The sequence below is a fragment of the Prionailurus bengalensis genome, chromosome F2, assembly GCF_016509475.1.
Source record: "Prionailurus bengalensis isolate Pbe53 chromosome F2, Fcat_Pben_1.1_paternal_pri, whole genome shotgun sequence".
NCBI lineage: Eukaryota > Metazoa > Chordata > Mammalia > Carnivora > Felidae > Prionailurus > Prionailurus bengalensis.
Window position 1 is genome coordinate 59,417,452 of NC_057353.1, and position 17,437 is coordinate 59,434,888.

A 17,437-nucleotide genomic window follows, 5' to 3' on the forward strand; every position below is an offset into this window, starting at 1 on the left:
TCCATTTGTGTTTATCGTTAATGGGAAACTAATGGATTTCACTGTTTTTGTGTCTATTTTCATGTCAATGTTTTAGATAATAAACATTTTATTCCTATGTCCATGAATGACCCAAATTTGATATGACAAAATAGTCACAGGTGACTCTAGTTCTATTCCAGATCTCAATAAATATAACGCTTTCAGGGGCATATGTTAAAATTCCTACTTCATGAATAGGACATTACTTTGGGCTTTATCTGTACTACTGAAGCTCATTTGCAATTCCCTGCATCACCCAGGCTTCAGCCCTCAATTTCTCTCCCCAGGGATCTTGAACCCCCAAACTCTAATGTCCATTTTAACTTTTTAAATTCCATTCTCTATTTAGCTTCAGCAATCTTCCAGCACCATCTTTGAGTTAACTTTTCATTTCTAGTATTTGATAATTTATCACTCTTGCTTTTGAGCTTAGATATGCACTCTAAATTATTTTAATGCATAGCTTTCTAATATAGAATTCTAACTGTTTAGATCTTGGTGTGAGGTGAACTCTCCCAATCAACACAGTCAGTCAACACAATCCTCCATATCAACATGTCAACATGATCAAGTCTGGAGACAGGAAATCCTGTTTGGAGTATTACCCAAATTCATTTTATTTATATATATATATATATATATATATATATATATATAAATTCATTACTCAAATTCAATTTATATATATATGTATATATATAATGTACATATATATTATATATATATAATGTACATATATATTATATATATATAATATATATATATATACTATATTCTATAATATATAGTAATGCCAAAGAATTAAAAGAAAAATTATCAGGTTATTCATTGGATTTTGAGTTTGAGAAAGAAGAGAAATTGGTCATGATTATGTTAATCTTCCTGCAAATGGGATGACTGAGATGTCATTAACTAAAATAGGAAACATATGAGAAGGCTTACGCTGGGAAAATTAGATTATAAGTTTCATTCTGGATACATTGATCTTGTTATCCCTTGAGACATCTATTCATAAACAGTTTGATATATGGTCTAATGCCTAGGAAGAGATTTGAACCGGATATCTTAAAAACTGGTAACAATCTGCATCTCATTTATAATTCAAATAAATTGAATGCGTTGAATCACCCAGCAGCATATGTAGATTGCAAAGAGAACAGATTTAAGATAGAGTCCTGCATTATAGTGACATTTAAAATATGGCAAAGAACTGGAAAAGAAAACTAAAAAAGATCATTCTTACCAGTAGGAAGAAATGCAGAAAAAGATTATGACTAGACGCCCAAGGAATAAAATTTTCATAATGGAGGAAATATCAAAAAACAGTATAAAAACTTGCAGCTAAGCAAAATAAGGAGCAAAAGCCTCCTCTGTATATAGATACAACCACTGGTGAACTTGATTAGAAAAGTTTCAGGCAGGAGCGCCTGGGGGACTCAGTTGGTTAAACATCATACTCTTGATTTTTTTTTGTTTTAGTGTTAATATGATTTTATTTATTTTTTTAAATATATGAAATTTATTGTCAAATTGGTTTCCATACAACACCCAGTGCTCATCCCAACAGGTGCCCTCCTCAATACCCAGCACCCACCCTTCCCTCCCTCCCATTCCCCATCAGCCCTCAGTTTGTTCTCAGTTTTTAAGAGTCAGACTCTTGATTTTGACTCAGGCCATGATCTCATGGTTCAGGAGATCGAGCCCTGCATTGGACTCTGTGTTGACAGCATGACACCTGCTTGGGATTCTCTCTCTCTCTCTCTCTCTCTCTCTGCCCCTCCCCTGCTCACACATGTGCTCTATTTCTCAAAATAAATAAATAAACACTTAAAAAAAAAGTTTCAGTCAATCCCTAAGCAGTGAACTGCAAATTGCAATGGGATGGGGAAACAGAAATTTGAATTTGTGTAATATGAATTAATATTTGTGTAATATGAAAATGGAAATTTTTATTGTGGATAAAATTTTAATTTGTTAAACAATTAAACATTAAGAGGACTTAATAAATGTTGATATATCGTAAGACTGAACATTGTAAGAGTTAATTCTCCTCAAACTGATCTATATATTTAATGAAATTAGAATAAAATTCTTACTAAGTTTTGTATTCTATGTAGAAATTTAGGAAACTCGATGTACAATTTCTAGAGAGATGCAAAGGAGCTGGAAGGGTCACAATGAACTTGAAAAGGCTGGATAACTTACACTATTAGACACCTAACTTAATAAAACAGTAAGAAGTAAGACAGTGTATATTGGCACAAGATTGTGTCATCAAACAATGGAGAAAAAATAGAATTCCAAAACATACTCAGATTTTTATTTATAACAAAGGTGATGAAGTGGCATAGAAAGGAAGGGATGAACTTTTCAATAAATGGTGGTGGGTCAATTGAATATCCATATGGAAAAAGAAAAAACAAATTGCCCTTACTTCATAGCATTCATAGAAAATCAATTCCAGATGTGTTGTAGATCTAAACATGAAATGTAAAACAATAAAGCCTTCAGTAAACACTTAGAAGAATATTTTCATGACCTTGAAATACTCAGAATTTCTTAACTAGTACTCAAAATACATTAATCATGAGAGAAATTGATCAATTGGACTGACATGGGACCCAACCCTGTATTTAATTTGCTAAAATAAGTGTCCCCTGTCCTGAAGAAATATTATATGGTATCCCATGTATGTGGATCAACTGCTTCAAATCACCTTGAATCGTAGTGCTGGCTGTGGACATGCAAGCAGAAAGGCAAATCCACACTCAAAATCCATGTCTATGTCTATGACAATGAACTGCTGACTCTTCCAAGATGGAAGGACTTGCAACCAACTAGCCAGGTGCCCCCTCAAGGAATAGTGACATATTTGTAATTCAGTGCTAGTCTCTGTTCCTGCAAGTTTCCTTATTTGGTAGCAGTGGTAACTAGGTCAGCCTTGGAAAGTGAAAGCCCATGTCATGGAACCTATGCATAGCTACCATCTCTGCCATCATGGCTACTTTCATTGTATACCCCTTGTTCCAGCATTGGAGTAGTTGATGGCAAAGACTGGCTGGTCAACTGGCATTTTTGGGGGGCCTATATCATATTTAGTGCTTGTTCCATGGTTTGTGCCTTCTGGGTGGCATATGTATGCTATACAGATTCTTCATTCTTTGTTCCCATTCTCCTATGTCCATTTATATGCCTTTACCCCACACTTCCTTTTTCTCCATTTCAAAATTTTTAATTTTATTTTATTCCAGGTTTCTGACTAGCTCTCAATACCATTTAGCACTGCCCATGAGTCTATATATATTCCAATCTTTGGACACTTTTTCCACACAAATAGGATGGCAAGGGCATGACCTGAAGTTCTTCCTCGAGGGAGAATTATTCTTCACTAATCTCTTTCATGGCCACTCCTGAATGAGGCTGTGCTTTAGTTACTATCAAAGTTACTATCAATTTTCAAATGAATCTTCTGTCAACTAACCTTGTTTATTTTTGCTCCCTCCTCTTTTAGTTAGTTACAAGAAACTCCACACATGGCTATGGTATAAGTGGAGGGAGGGACACTGGTGCAGACCTGGGATTCTTGGATATCTGCTCATGTTGCTTGCTTGGGCCCTCTGTTCCTGCTTGTGCTTGATCCCAGATAAACAACTTCCATTTTACAATGACTTATGTCTTGCCCCTCAACTTTATGGAATGATGATTCTGACAGGATTCACTTCCTGATCACCATTAAGTGATGGCAGGGAACAGAGGGCAGGAGCCAACTTGTCCCTAATTAGGAACTGTTGTTCTAGAGCAGCAATGATAACCAGCAATAGCTATTTGGTCCATTTTTTCTTATTGTTATGCTTTTCCTGCAATACCTGAGTCCTTCTCTTCCACCACATTCGCCCAGTTCACCACAGGTGAACATTTCAATAATTTGGCCATGGCTTTGTACCTGGGCTTGTCTGTGTTCCACCTATCACCAGTAAGGAAGTCTTCATGGCCAATCAAACAGTAGTGATCCAGTGCTGAAACCCCATTTTATCTCCTGTTTTCTTGGTACCAACTGCCACTGGTTGGGATATCTGGAAACAGACACTGAGACAAGATGTTTATTAGGGATCAGTATCTGTTAAGGGGAGGGGAAAGAAGCATGATTGGGAAGAGGGCCTAAACTGTGATGCAGGTCTGACATAACCTCAGAAAACCATGGGGGAGTGGGATATGGAGTGAGTCTTGCCCTTCAGAGTGTCCATTATTGGAAACAAATGGCCAGGCTTTTATACTCTGACCCTCAGCAGATGGAAGCTTCTTCAGATAATATGTGAGCTCTCTAAAAAGTGGATCCCTGCAACCAAGGCAGACCCTGAAGATACTGAGAGCTGGAGGCTGTCTGCTGACCATACTTCCAGCAGCTGGTCAGCACGTCCTTCCTTGAAGAATATCTAGGTGGCACATCTCCACATTAACTATATACATATTTTTTTTCACAAAATGGAAAGCTAGCTATACAGGAGTACAAATGAATAAGCAATTGTTATATGAAACCACATGAATCTTGTAAGTATAACACTGAGTGAAGGAGACCAGACCTTTCTGCAAAAAGGAAGACTATATACAGAATGAGTCTAAATATGTGCATTTCAAAAGTGGCAAAACCAACAGACATCGTTGAGTGTCAATATAGTATTTATCTTCAAATGGTGAAATCCTAGGGATTATATGAGATCTTTCGGTGCACTGTTTATCTTCTATTTCTTTATCTGGGGGTGCAGATTACCACAACTAAATTCTCTTAACGATTGCACGTTTTTCTCAGCACATATAATACTTAAAAACTTTAAAAGAGTGTTAAAATATGGCTATTAAGTAGATGATAGAAATAGTATAGTAATTATGAATTCCTGTACTTAAAAGTCTTATTAGTTTACACTTCAGTGTTATAAAATTTCATAATGAAAATCACGGCACATCATTTAAGACTCAGTCATAAATTACATAGACCACAAACAATGGCTTAAATAAATGAAAACTTTATTTTTATCTCCTGCAAAAAGTTAGAGGCAAAAAGTTCAGAGGCGCCATATTAGCTCTGCTCCCCAGAGTCATAAGGGATGCAGGTCATTCTAGGTGATTATTTTCCATTCCTAAGGTAGGGACTTGTCCTCGGGCACATGATAATGGATAAAATTGTAATAATAATATCCTATTTTATGCACTAAGACTGAGGAAGAAATAAAGAGAAGGAAATAGGAAATGAGTCAAATTTGATTTAAAGAAAGTTCTAAGAAACTGCCACAAGACTACGACCATACCTTAGAGATATTGTGGGTTTAGCTCCAGACGACTGCAATAAAGCAAATATCACAATAAAGGGAGCCAAATGAGTTTTTTCGGTTCCCCAATCCATATAAAAGTTATATTTACATTATGCTCTAGTCTATTAAGTGTGAAATAGCCTTACGTCTAAACACCAATATACATTACTTAATTAGAAATACTTTATTGCTTAAAAAATGGTAAACACCATCTGAGTTTTCACCAAGTTGTACATAATCTTTTTGCTGGTGGAGGGTCTTGCCTCCATGTGGATGGCTACTGACTGAATTGGTGGCGGTTGGTGAAGGCTGGGGAGGCTGTGGCAATTTCTTAAAATAAGACCACAATGAAGTTTGCCACACGGATTGATATTTCCTTTCACAAAAGACTTCTCTGTAGCATGAGATGCTGTCTTATAGCATTTTACACACAGTAAAACCTCTTTTAAAATTGGAGTCAATCATCTCAAACTCTGCTGCTGCTTCATTAACCAAGTTTATGTAATATTCTATATCCTCTGTTGTCATTTCAACCGTCTTCACAGAACCTTCACCAGGAGTAGATCCCACCTCCGAAACCACTTTCTTTGCTCAACCATAAAAGCAACATGAGATTTTTTTTTCCACAAGATTGCAGCAACTCAGTTCCATCTTCAGGCTCCACTTGAAGTTCACTTTCTCTTGCTCTTTCTACCACATCTGCAGTTTATTCCTCCATTGAAGTCTTAAACCCCCTGAAGTCATCCGTGAGGATTGGAATCAACGTTTTCTAAATTTTGGAAAATCAAAATATCACGTTGATATTTTGGCCTCTTCCCACATGAATCACAAATGTTTTTAATGGCACCTAGAATGGTGAATCCTTTCCTGAATGTTTTCAATGTACTTTGCCCAAATCTATCAAAGGAATCACTATCTATGGCACTTACAGTCTTATGAAATATATTTCTTAAATAATAAGACTTAAAAGTTGAGGGCGCCTGGGTGGCGCAGTCGGTTAAGCGTCCGACTTCAGCCAGGTCATGATCTCGCGGTCCGTGAGTTCGAGCCCCGCGTCGGGCTCTGGGCTGATGGCTCAGAGCCTGGAGCCTGTTTCCGATTCTGTGTCTCCCTCTCTCTCTGACCCTCCCCTGTTCAAGCTCTGTCTCTCTCTGTCCCAAAATATAAAATAAACGTTGAAAAAAAAAAAAAATTAAAAAAAAAAAAGTTGAAATTACTCTTTGATTCTTCGGCCACAGAATGGATATTGTTAGCAGGCATGAAAACAACATTAATCTCACTGCACATCTGCCTCAGAGTTCTTGGGGGACCAGATGCATTGTACATGACTGGTAATGTTTTGGGAGGAATCTTTTTTCTGAGCAGTAGTTCTCAATGGTGGGCTTCTAATACTTAGTAAGCCATGTTGCAAATTGAGTGCTGTCATTAGTGTTTGTTGTTCCATTTCTACAGCACAGGCAGAGTAGATTTCACATAAGAAGTTCTTAAGAGCCCTTAGATTTTCAACATGGTAAATGAGCACTGGCTTTAATTTAAAGTCATCAGCTGCATTAGCCCCTACCAGGAATCAGCTTATCCTTTGAAGCTTTGAAGCCAGGCATTGACTTCTCCTTTCTAGCTAGGAAAGTTCTAGATGGTGTCTTCGTCCAACAGAAAGCTGTTTTGTCTATATTGAAAGTCTGTTTGGTGTCGCCACCTTCATTAATTATCTCAGCTAGATCTTCTGGATAACTAGCTGCAGCTTCTACATCAGCACTTGCTGCTTCACCCTGCACTTTCATGTTATGGAAGTGGCTTCTTTCCTTAAACTTAATGAACTAACCTCTGTTCACTGGGGTAGCACTTTTAATTTCCTTCAAGTACTCTTCCTTTTCATTCACAACTCAGCTAACTTTTTGGTGTAAGGGCTCTCTAGCTTTCTGCTGCAAATGGCTTTTGACATGCCTTCTTCACTAAGCTTAATCATTTCTAGTTTTTGATTTAAAGTGAAAGATGTGTGATTCTTAGAAACCATCGTAGGGTCATTAACTAATTTCAATGTTGTTGGGTCTCAGGGAATAGGGAGACCTGAGACGAGAAGGAGAGATGGTGGAATGGCTGGTTGGTGTAGCAGTCAGGACGCATACATTTATCAGTTAAGTCTGCTGTCCTAAATGGGTGTGGTTCTTGGCACCCCAAAACAATTACAATAGTAATATCAAAGATCACTGACCACAGGTCACCCTAACAGATATAATAATAAGGAAAAAGTCTGAAATATTGTGCGAATTACCAAATTGTGATACAGAGACCCAAAGTGAGCAGATGCTGTTGGAAAAATGGGGCCAATACAGTTGGTCAACGCAGGGTTGCCATAAACCTTCAATTTGTAAAACAACAACAACAACAACAACTCCACAATAACCGCAAAGCTCAATAAAACAAGGTATGCCTGTATTTCTATTCATGCCTTTGGTCCCAAATTAGTCGCATGTCAATCACTTGGAACAAAGAGGTTTGGGAAATAAAAGATTTACTTTGAACAGTTATGTGCCCATTGAAAAACTGAGAGTTCTTTCACTCTGGAAGAAGAAGAAAACAGCTGTTTTTGTTCAGCCATCAATCTCTACAGCACAGGAGAAACTAACAATTTTTATGTTCCTGCTTTAAAAATAACAGTAGTGAGCTTTAAAATGTCACATTCACCCCAAAGAACTTTAGGAAAGAGTTAGCATGAATTATTCTAACATCACTTGGGAAAAAATGATCACCTGAGTGAAAGTGAGGTAATACAACATATAACTATGACCAAGGACTATGTCACTAATAGACTGTTATTAATTTTTAAAAGCACATTCTGTCACCAGCTGATTGCAAACATTTCTGAGGAGTGCCAAAGTTTCAGGAAACACAAAGTAATAGGTAGAGGAAAGTAGATGTTCTCACAGATATTACATTTCATTAGTTTAATCATATTGGAGAGTGCCCAAGAAAGTATACTTCCTTTATAATTTGTTAAGGTGAAAAAGTCATGTTCACCGAAAATTGCTCCTGATTTAACTCATCCTGAGATAAATATTCTGAAAAGCAGGGAAATATTTTACATTTCTCAGTTGAATTATAGCCACATGCATCGCACACATATAAGAAATGTAAATGTGGTGTAATGAAATGTATTTTTGAAATATGTAAGAAATTATTTTTCCATTTCTATAAAATTATACTTGAGTATCCTCCGCAATCGTCTGTCCTTCTCTACCTAGAATTTTATCTCCATTTCTTTAGAACTATATTTCTTGAAAATGATGACTTTCAACACTATTTCCACATCCTTACCTATCATTTGCTATTTCTGATTTTACAATCTGGTATCTTACATACCAGTGTAGTACATCAGCTCTCACAAGTTCACCAGTTAATAATCAAATCTATCTGGTATTTTTTCAGCCTTTATTTTACAGATTAACTGTAGAATGTTTGATACTATTGACCACTCCTTCTGATCATTTATTCTTAAAATCCTGATCTTCCCCCTAAAAACATCTCATACAATCTTCTCCATTTCACTTAATGGTGACTCCAAATTTTGGTTACTCAAACTAAAATCCTTGGGAGTCATCTTAGATTGTCAGTTTCTCTTACACTCTTACTTCTAAGCCATGCAGAATTCCCCCTGGTTCCACCTTACATTTCATTCTCTCCACTGTAACCACTCTAGTCCATGGACAATACCTCTCACCTGACTGATTGCAAGGGCCTCCAAGTTGGTCTCCCTTCTTCTTCCTTTATTCTGTTACATAACTTGGCACTCAAAAAGTCTTCCAAAACATCGATCATACAACATCTCTCCTCAAAACCCTGAATTGGCTTCCAATTTCACTGTGAATATAAGTGAAAGTCTGTACAATGGTCTACAAAGCCCTGCAACGTCTGCCCCCTATTCTTGTTGCCTCTCTAAGCTTATAGACAAACACCTTTGCATTTTTTTTAGTGGCCAGCAAGCCTTCCTGCTACTATTAAAATATTGTGTTAGATTAGTGTATTAGAAAACCTATTTTGATTGCCAGAAGGGAAACTTACTGACCAACCAAAGATCAGAAAATGCTAGCATGCTAGTGGTCTCCAGAGCAACCAGAACAAATATTTAATGTTACCAGTACCCTTTCTCTCAACATGCCTTCTTTTTTTTCACATTGGCTTCATTTTCTCAGGCTGCCTTTCTCCACAGGTGGGAAATACGGCCTCCTGGCAGATGCTACACTCAGACCTTCCCAAGTTGAGCTCTCATGTGAAAAATTCGAGGAAGACCTTTGACTAGTGTTATGGACTTCATATTTATATCTCCCCAAAATTCATATGTTAAAACAGCATTCCCGGTGTGATGGTATTTGGATATGGGTCCTTTGGGAGATAATTAGGTCATGAAGGTGGATATCACATGATAGGATTGATTAGTGCCCTTATTGGATACAGGAGACAGCTTGCTTTTTCTCCATGTGTCCATCATGTGAGGATACAAGAAGATGGCAAACCAGGAAGAGAATTCTCACCAAAAACAAATCTGCTGGCATCTTGACTGCTGGCACCACAGTTTCCAGAACTGGAAGAAGTAAGTTTTTTGCTTAAGTCACCCAGTCTATGGTAATTTGAGCTCTCCAAACAGACCAAACAACTAGGTTGGCTTGAAACATAGAAAGAGACTGAACTCAGGAAACAAATTCTTCTATTCAAATCCCATCTCTGTTACTTATTAACCATGTGACTTTGGAAAGTTATTTAATTTTTCTGGACCTTATAGTTCCCAGTAGTAAAGTGTGGATAATAATAGTGCCTATCCAAAACAAATGTCATGAGATAAATGAATCTAAGTAAAGTGCTTAGAAATGCTATCAATCAACTGTGCAAGATTTTCCATGTCTATAGAATTGTATTTTTTAAATGAGAGAGGAATATTTCCCAAAATTAAAAGGAGTTTCTATGCTCCAAAATTAAGAGTACAAGTTAGAGAAAAAACATCGACAGCTCTGAGAAAAATGTTCAACATTATATATTTATAATTTATCACCATTGATGTCCTGAGATCTCACATAATCACAGTTTGGCACAAATTATAAATTGTGATTTTTAAAATTTTTAAAGATTAACAGAAGAAAGAACTGATAACAACAAATAATAATTGTTGCAAAATCTTGACTTTATATGGGAACCATCTGAAAACACTAAAGGCTAAATATATGTCTGTGCAAAGGAAAACATTACTCAAGTGAGCACATTAACAGATGTCAGTAGTGTCTTGGAAAGCCTAAATCCATGGAGCTAGATCACTTAACAAACGACTGCTCAAATACTTAAATTATGCCAGCATAGCACAAAAGAAAGGGATTGGTGATTCTTTCATTGTCAGAATTTATAGTTAGCTGATTGGAATGATTCAGGAGCTCCTGTTTTGCCAGCAGTACAAGTATATTGTACTATGCTAAAAAAAGGTACAATAGTAGGAATAACGTTGGGGCTTGTGAAGCTCTGCCATTTGCCAAAAATTTATCACTCTCATTTTAGAATTCAAATGTGTACTGCTTTTACATTGTGTCTATTATGTAATAGTGTGTTAAAATCTAAGATTAGTTTAATTTGTTTCTCCTTGTGATTCCAACATAAAATGCTTATCAACAAGGCTCTCTACATGGTTATAATCTGAAGTAGCCAGATACCAGCAAGATATTTAATCCAAATACTGTACATGGAATTGTGGTTTCAGAGTATCCACAAAACATGGGATTTGATATTATGTATGAAAAGAATATAAAGGTTTCAGATTATTATAAAGTTCATAAAGGTCATTATGGCTTTACTAGACCCCCTTAAATTGAATATAGAAAATCAACACAGGAAAAATGAGTTGATTGAAAACATGTACATGTATTTTCAGATGTGACAAAAAGGAATTCTGAATATTTTCAGCAATATTATTCTGTTTGTGTTTGTGTGTGCACAGTACATGTAGGAATGTGCTTTCACACCTGCACAAATATATATTAAAAATCTCAGAGATGTTGATGGCTTCCACTAAATTAGCCACAAATATCAGGGTGTCAATTCCTTGTGACTGACTCTACATATTTTCAAGATGGCTGTAATGACATATCCACTCTGTGGAATAGAATAGGTTTTAGTATGAAAATTAAAAGTTTAATAACAATAATAATAATAATTTTGTATTCATTTTTCACTGGATATTTTCAATATGTCTCATTCAAACAATAACAAATATTTACTAGATTATTATTTCTGTATCTGTAGTAACTTGACTCATTATCTCCTCTGTTGGACAGTAAGATCCACAAGAATGAAAAGTCAGTGTTGATTTTGTCCCCTTTTTACCATAGATTCATAGAGCACAGCCTCTGATTCAATAAATATCTGCTAAGTGAATAACCCTCCATGATACTGTCAATTAATTAATGATTCCAAAATAAAAGTAGCCTTCTCATGGACCCATGGTTATAAATAATCAATCTGGGATTAAAAGTCAGATAAAACTGAATACAGAATTAATGTTTTTTTCCCCTACATAAACCCAAATGTATATGGTGTTAAAATATATAAAAATCTAACAGTTTTACCACTTAAAGTGTGCAATTCCATGTCATTTAATACATTCACAATGGTGAGAAATTATCACCACTATCTAGTCCCAGGATACTTCATCATGTGACAAGGAAACCCATTCCCATTAAGCAGTTACTCCCAATCCCATCCTCCCCCAAACCCCTGCTAGTAATCTGCTTGTTTTCTCGATGAATTTTTCTATTCTGGCTTTTTTTCACTCAGCATACTTGCATTGTTGATCCAATTTTCAACATTTATCAGTGTTTCATTTATTTTAATGGCTGAAATAACATCACATTGCATGGATGTACCACATTTTATTTATCCATTTAGCAGTTGATGGACGTGGGTTATTTCCACCTTTTTTAAAAAAATTTTTTTAACGTTTATTTATTTTTGAGACAGAGAGAGACAGAGCATGAATGGGGGAGGGTCAGAGAGAGAGGGAGACACAGAATCTGAAACAGGCTCCAGGCTCTGAGCAGTCAGCACAGAGCCCGACGCAGGGCTCGAACTCACAGACAGTGAGATCGTGACCTGAGCCGAAGTCGGATGCTTAACCAACTGAGCCACCTAGGCGCCCCTATTTCCACCTTTTAATTATTACGAATAGTCCTGTGACAGACACTCATGTAAAAGTTTTTTTTTTTGAACAATAGTTTTTAACTCTTTGGGGTATATACCAAGTAAAGAATTCCTCCTAAGTCCTGTGGTATTGATGCCTAATGTACTGTAAGTTCTAGTGATCTGCCGTACAACAGAGTATCTATATTTACTAGTAATGTATTGTGCACTTTAAAATATATGAAGACGATAGATATGCTAAGTGTTTTTTTTCAATAAACAAAACAAAAAATACACACACACACAAAATCAAGGAAAGATGACAGATACACTAATTATCTTGATTATGGTAATGGTATTAAGGATGTATGTATATATCCATTGTCATTAAGATATATACATTAAATGTGTCCAATTTTGTATATAAATTATACTTCAATAAAGCATTAAACAACACTAGTGAGGATGTGTGTGGGGGGCACAGAAATGAAAATTTTCACAGATATGAGGAAAAGTATGCTTACAAACTAAGATAAGTAGGAGAAAAGGAACATGATTTTAAGAAATAATATCAGACATTTTTCCAAAAAAGACTTACAGATGACCAGTAGGTATATGAAAAGATACCCAGCATCACTAACCATCAGGGAAATGCAAATTAAAGCTGGGAGATATCGCCTCACATTTGTTAGGATGACTATTATCAAAATGACAAGAGATAATAAGCGTCAGGGTGTGGAGAAATGAGAACTCTTTTACACTGAGTTTGGAATATAGATTGATATAGCCATTATGGAAAAAAATATAGGGTTTTCTCAAAAAATTAAAAATAGAACAACCATAATATCCATCAGTCCCACTTCTGGTGTATATCAAAAAATATATAATTAATATCCTGAAGAAATATATTCACTTCCACATTCATTGCAGCCAATATTATTCACAATAGCCGAAAACATGCAAACAACCCAAGTGTCCAGCAGCTGAATGGATAAAGAAAATATGGTATATACATATATAATGGAAAATTATTCAGCCATATTAAAAAAAGTAAATCCTGCTATTTGCAACAACACGGATGAACCTGGAGGACATTATGCTAAATGAAATAAACCAAACACAGAAGGCAAAGTACTGTACAGTCTCACTTACACGTGGAATCTAAAGTCAAACTCACATAAGCAGAGAGTAGAATGGTAGCTGCTAGGGGCTGGGAAGTAGGGGGGTGAGGAAGTAGGCAGATGTCGGTCAAAAGGTACAAACTTCCAGTTATAAGATGCATAAGATCTGAAGATCTAATGAACAGCATGGTGACTTAGTCAATAATACTTGTGTACTTGAAATTTGCTAAGAGAATAGATATTAAATGTTCTTAACCACACACAAAAAATGTCAACTATGTGAGGTGACGGCTGTGTTATTAGTTTGATTATGGTAATCATTTTACAATGTATATGTATATCAAATCATCGTATTATACACCTTAAATACATGCAATTTTATTGGACCATTGTACATCAATAAAATTGGAAAAATAGATAAATGCCTTGATTAATTAGAAAATATTAAAAGTGAATCCGACTAAATCCAGGGGTCAGGAAAAAAAAATATATATAAGGAAGTGGGCTTGAACTAAAAAATAAGTGAAGTGAGGAGGTGGAAAGAAGAATTTTCTGAGCAGGGTCTCCAACCCGTGTAAAAGCCCTGTGCAAGGATCTGAGGAAGTAACAGGAGGCCAGTACATCTCAAGTTCAGAGAAAAAATTGGGGTTGGTATGCGATGTGGATGGATATGCAGAGTCCAGGCATATCATAGAGAATATGCTTGAGACACAGCTTCATTTGAGATATTTACTCTTTATCCATTGAACGATTGACAGTTTCTGAAAGGTATTAAGTGTGGAACAGAGAGTAAAACCAACTTTGAGATTTTTAGAGATTATTCTGGTGATAACCTGTAAGACAGAATATAAGTAGATGAACATGGATGCAGTGAAATTAGTTAGAAATTTATTATATGACAAATTCTGAATTGTGTCTGTCTGTACTTGTACCATCACAGCAGTGATGTGGGAAAACAAAATATGCACTATTTGGTGATTACTTGTAAATAGGGGCTGAAGGGAAAATAAGGGAAACATCCAAGTAAAGATGCCGAATTAAGAGTTAAATCTATTACAGTTCAGAAGAAAGGCATATAAAAAGTTGGAAGTCTTTAAAATACAGATGATGACTGAAATCAAAGGTTTGACTAAGTTTAACTATGGAGAGAACATGGACTAAGGAGAGCCTTAAACCGATTTTTGTTTTTACATTTCTTTCTGTCATCTTCAATTTCTTTTCATAAGTGCTCCACAGTTTTCAGAGTATAGATCTTTTACCTCTGTGGTTAGGTTTATTCCTAGGTATCTTATGGGTTTGGGTGCAACAAGCTTTTGCTTTTAATATTTAGTTACCAGTGAGAGGAAAATGAACTACCAACTAGAGGTTGACACAGAATTCCCAGACGATTAGGACTAAACCTACCAGAAAATCACAGCATAATGAAAGCTTATGGGAGGAAAATAGACCAATTTTGAAGTCAGTCCTTTGGATTTAGCAACATAGAGAGGGTTGTTAACTTTAGGGAGAACTACTTCAGGAGTAGTAGATTAAGAAGTGAGTGAAGTAAAGGGGCGCCTGGGTGGTGCAGTCGGTTAAGCGTCCGACTTCGGCTCAGGTCAGGATCTTGCGGTCCGTGAGTTCGAGCCCCTCGTCGGGCTCTGGGCTGATGGCTCGGATCCTGGGGCCTGTTTACGATTCTGTGTCTCCCTCTCTCTCTGCCCCTCGCCCATTCATGCTCTGTCTCTCTCTGTCCCCAAAATAAATAAATGTTGAAAAAAAAAATTTGAATAAAAAAAAAAGTGAGTGAAGTAAGAAAAAACATGAGAAGAGTTTTTTGTTTTTTTTTTTTGTTTTTTTTTTTTTTTTAAAGTATGGCTGTGAAGGGGAAATGCGATTTAATGTTTTAGCAAGTTAAGGACCTATTGGTGGAAAGGATTCAATTGAGAGGGCATTGATATTTGGAGGAGCCATGTCTAATGCACACTAGAGAGATTATCTTTCTATAGGAGAAGAAAGTAACGTATGCACAAAAGTAAAACATGCTATGACGGTAAGATTTTAGCAGTTTTGTAGTGGTAAGTAGCAAATGATAGCTTCATTTTTTTTTTTTTTTTTTTCTGGAAAGTATAATGAAAGACCATTTGAAAGGTGCTGGGAAAGCTAAAAGATTTGCAAAGAAGGAGAGATCCCCAGGTGTGTCTCAATCTCTAGGACATCTTCGGAAGCAGGTGAGGCAAGCTGGTCGCTGTAATCTGGTTCAATAGAATCACACTGGCGTGGAATTCTCCCATTTGAACACTGCTTTCCTAAATGTCACGTAATTAATACCAGTCAATTTGTTAAGTTAGAGCTCTCCATTCGCCGCGATTTTTTCTGATGGTTGCAAGTCCCAGATAAATTCTCATTTTCACGGATAACAAGCATCTCAGATACGGAGAGTATTAAACAAGATTAAAGGGCTTGTGGACCCTGCACCGGCCAAGGGGCTGCCTTGCCCACCTGGCTGCATGAGCACCCGCCTAGAGCCAGCATTGAAGCTACAAGATGGCTGACCAGGACCCGAGGGGAGGTAGCCCCTCCAACGAACGGTGGCCTTGGGCACGGGGGCTGTGGTCACCTCTCGCTTCAGGACACCCGCGGATGTAGTGAAGGGACCCTTGCGGTCTCTGCGGCCCTGGGTGGCCAGCAAGCCGATGCCCCCCTTGCCGACTCTGGAGCCTCTCCTGGGCCAAATTACCTCCTGTACTGCGGTGGTGTCTTGGAGCCCCTGCCCCGGTGCCCACACGGTGCCTGTTGTGCCGCCGGCTTCAGGACCCACTCCCTTCACTGGCACCACGGATACCTTCGTGGAGATTGTGAGACACGAGGTCACCAGCACCCTGTGGGTGCTCCCAGCCCCCCCCGGTGGTGACTGTGCCGGCCACTGCTGTGTAGCTTCCCCATCAAAGACCTTTCCTTGCGGTCCGGCCCGGACTTCTGACCTCCCCGCACCCGTGGTGGCGGGGGCACTAGGCTGCGTGGGCACCCTGACTGTGATCAGCTCCCTGGAGCCGGTGAGGACAAAGCTGCAGGCTCAGCACGTGTCACAGCATGGCTCGTGCCTGTGTTAGGGCCGCTGTGGCTCAGGGCGGCTGGCGCTCAGTGTGGATGGGCTGGGGCCCCCCTGCCCTTCGGGATGTGTGGCCTTGGCCTTTTCTGCTCTGCACTGGTGCGACGATGACTGGGTGGGCTCAGGCCAAAGGACCAGGCACCCGTGGGCGCCCACTGTGTGGCTGGTGACGTCTCAGGGATGGCGGCAGCGGTGCCCACTCTACTCTTTTCCACGGGGTGGAGACTCAAGGCCAGGTCGCAGCGGGAGCGCTGGAGGCCGTGAAAGTGACACCGGGCAGGCCTACTCCACCTGACTGCTGCCGCTGCAGAGGACCCAGCTGAGTCAGGCACTGGGGGGACTCTAACAGCTTCCTCCGGAGGATGAGGATCTTCAGGGCCACCCCCTCCTTCATGTGCCATCATGATCAGCTCTTTCGAGTTCAGTTTGGCAAAAGCTTCTTCCAGGGGCTCAATGGAAAACAGCCTGTAGGTTCTTAAAAGGAGCCAAGGTGCAAGGACCGCATCTCTTCTGAGGGTGAGGGTGCGGCAGAAGACGATGGAGCCAAGTACCTATTCTCAGTACTGAGAAGAGGGGCCTCAGTCTCTCAATTAGGAGCACCGAGGGGAAGGGGCTGCCCCTCTGGGCCCGCCCAGGCCCCCCAGAACAGCTTTATTCCTACTGGTCCTCATTTCTGGCCCCAGAGAATGATCACTTTTCCAGCCCCCCAGCCAAGTTCAAGACCACATCTACTAACTGTCCCCTTC

At 38.4% G+C, this 17,437-nt stretch overlaps 1 pseudogene; it reads left to right on the forward strand.

Moving 5' to 3' along the window:
* The first annotated feature begins 15,468 nt into the window (after positions 1 to 15,468).
* LOC122496087 lies at positions 15,469 to 17,234 on the forward strand (annotated as a pseudogene).
* Positions 17,235 to 17,437: the final 203 nt, after the last annotated feature.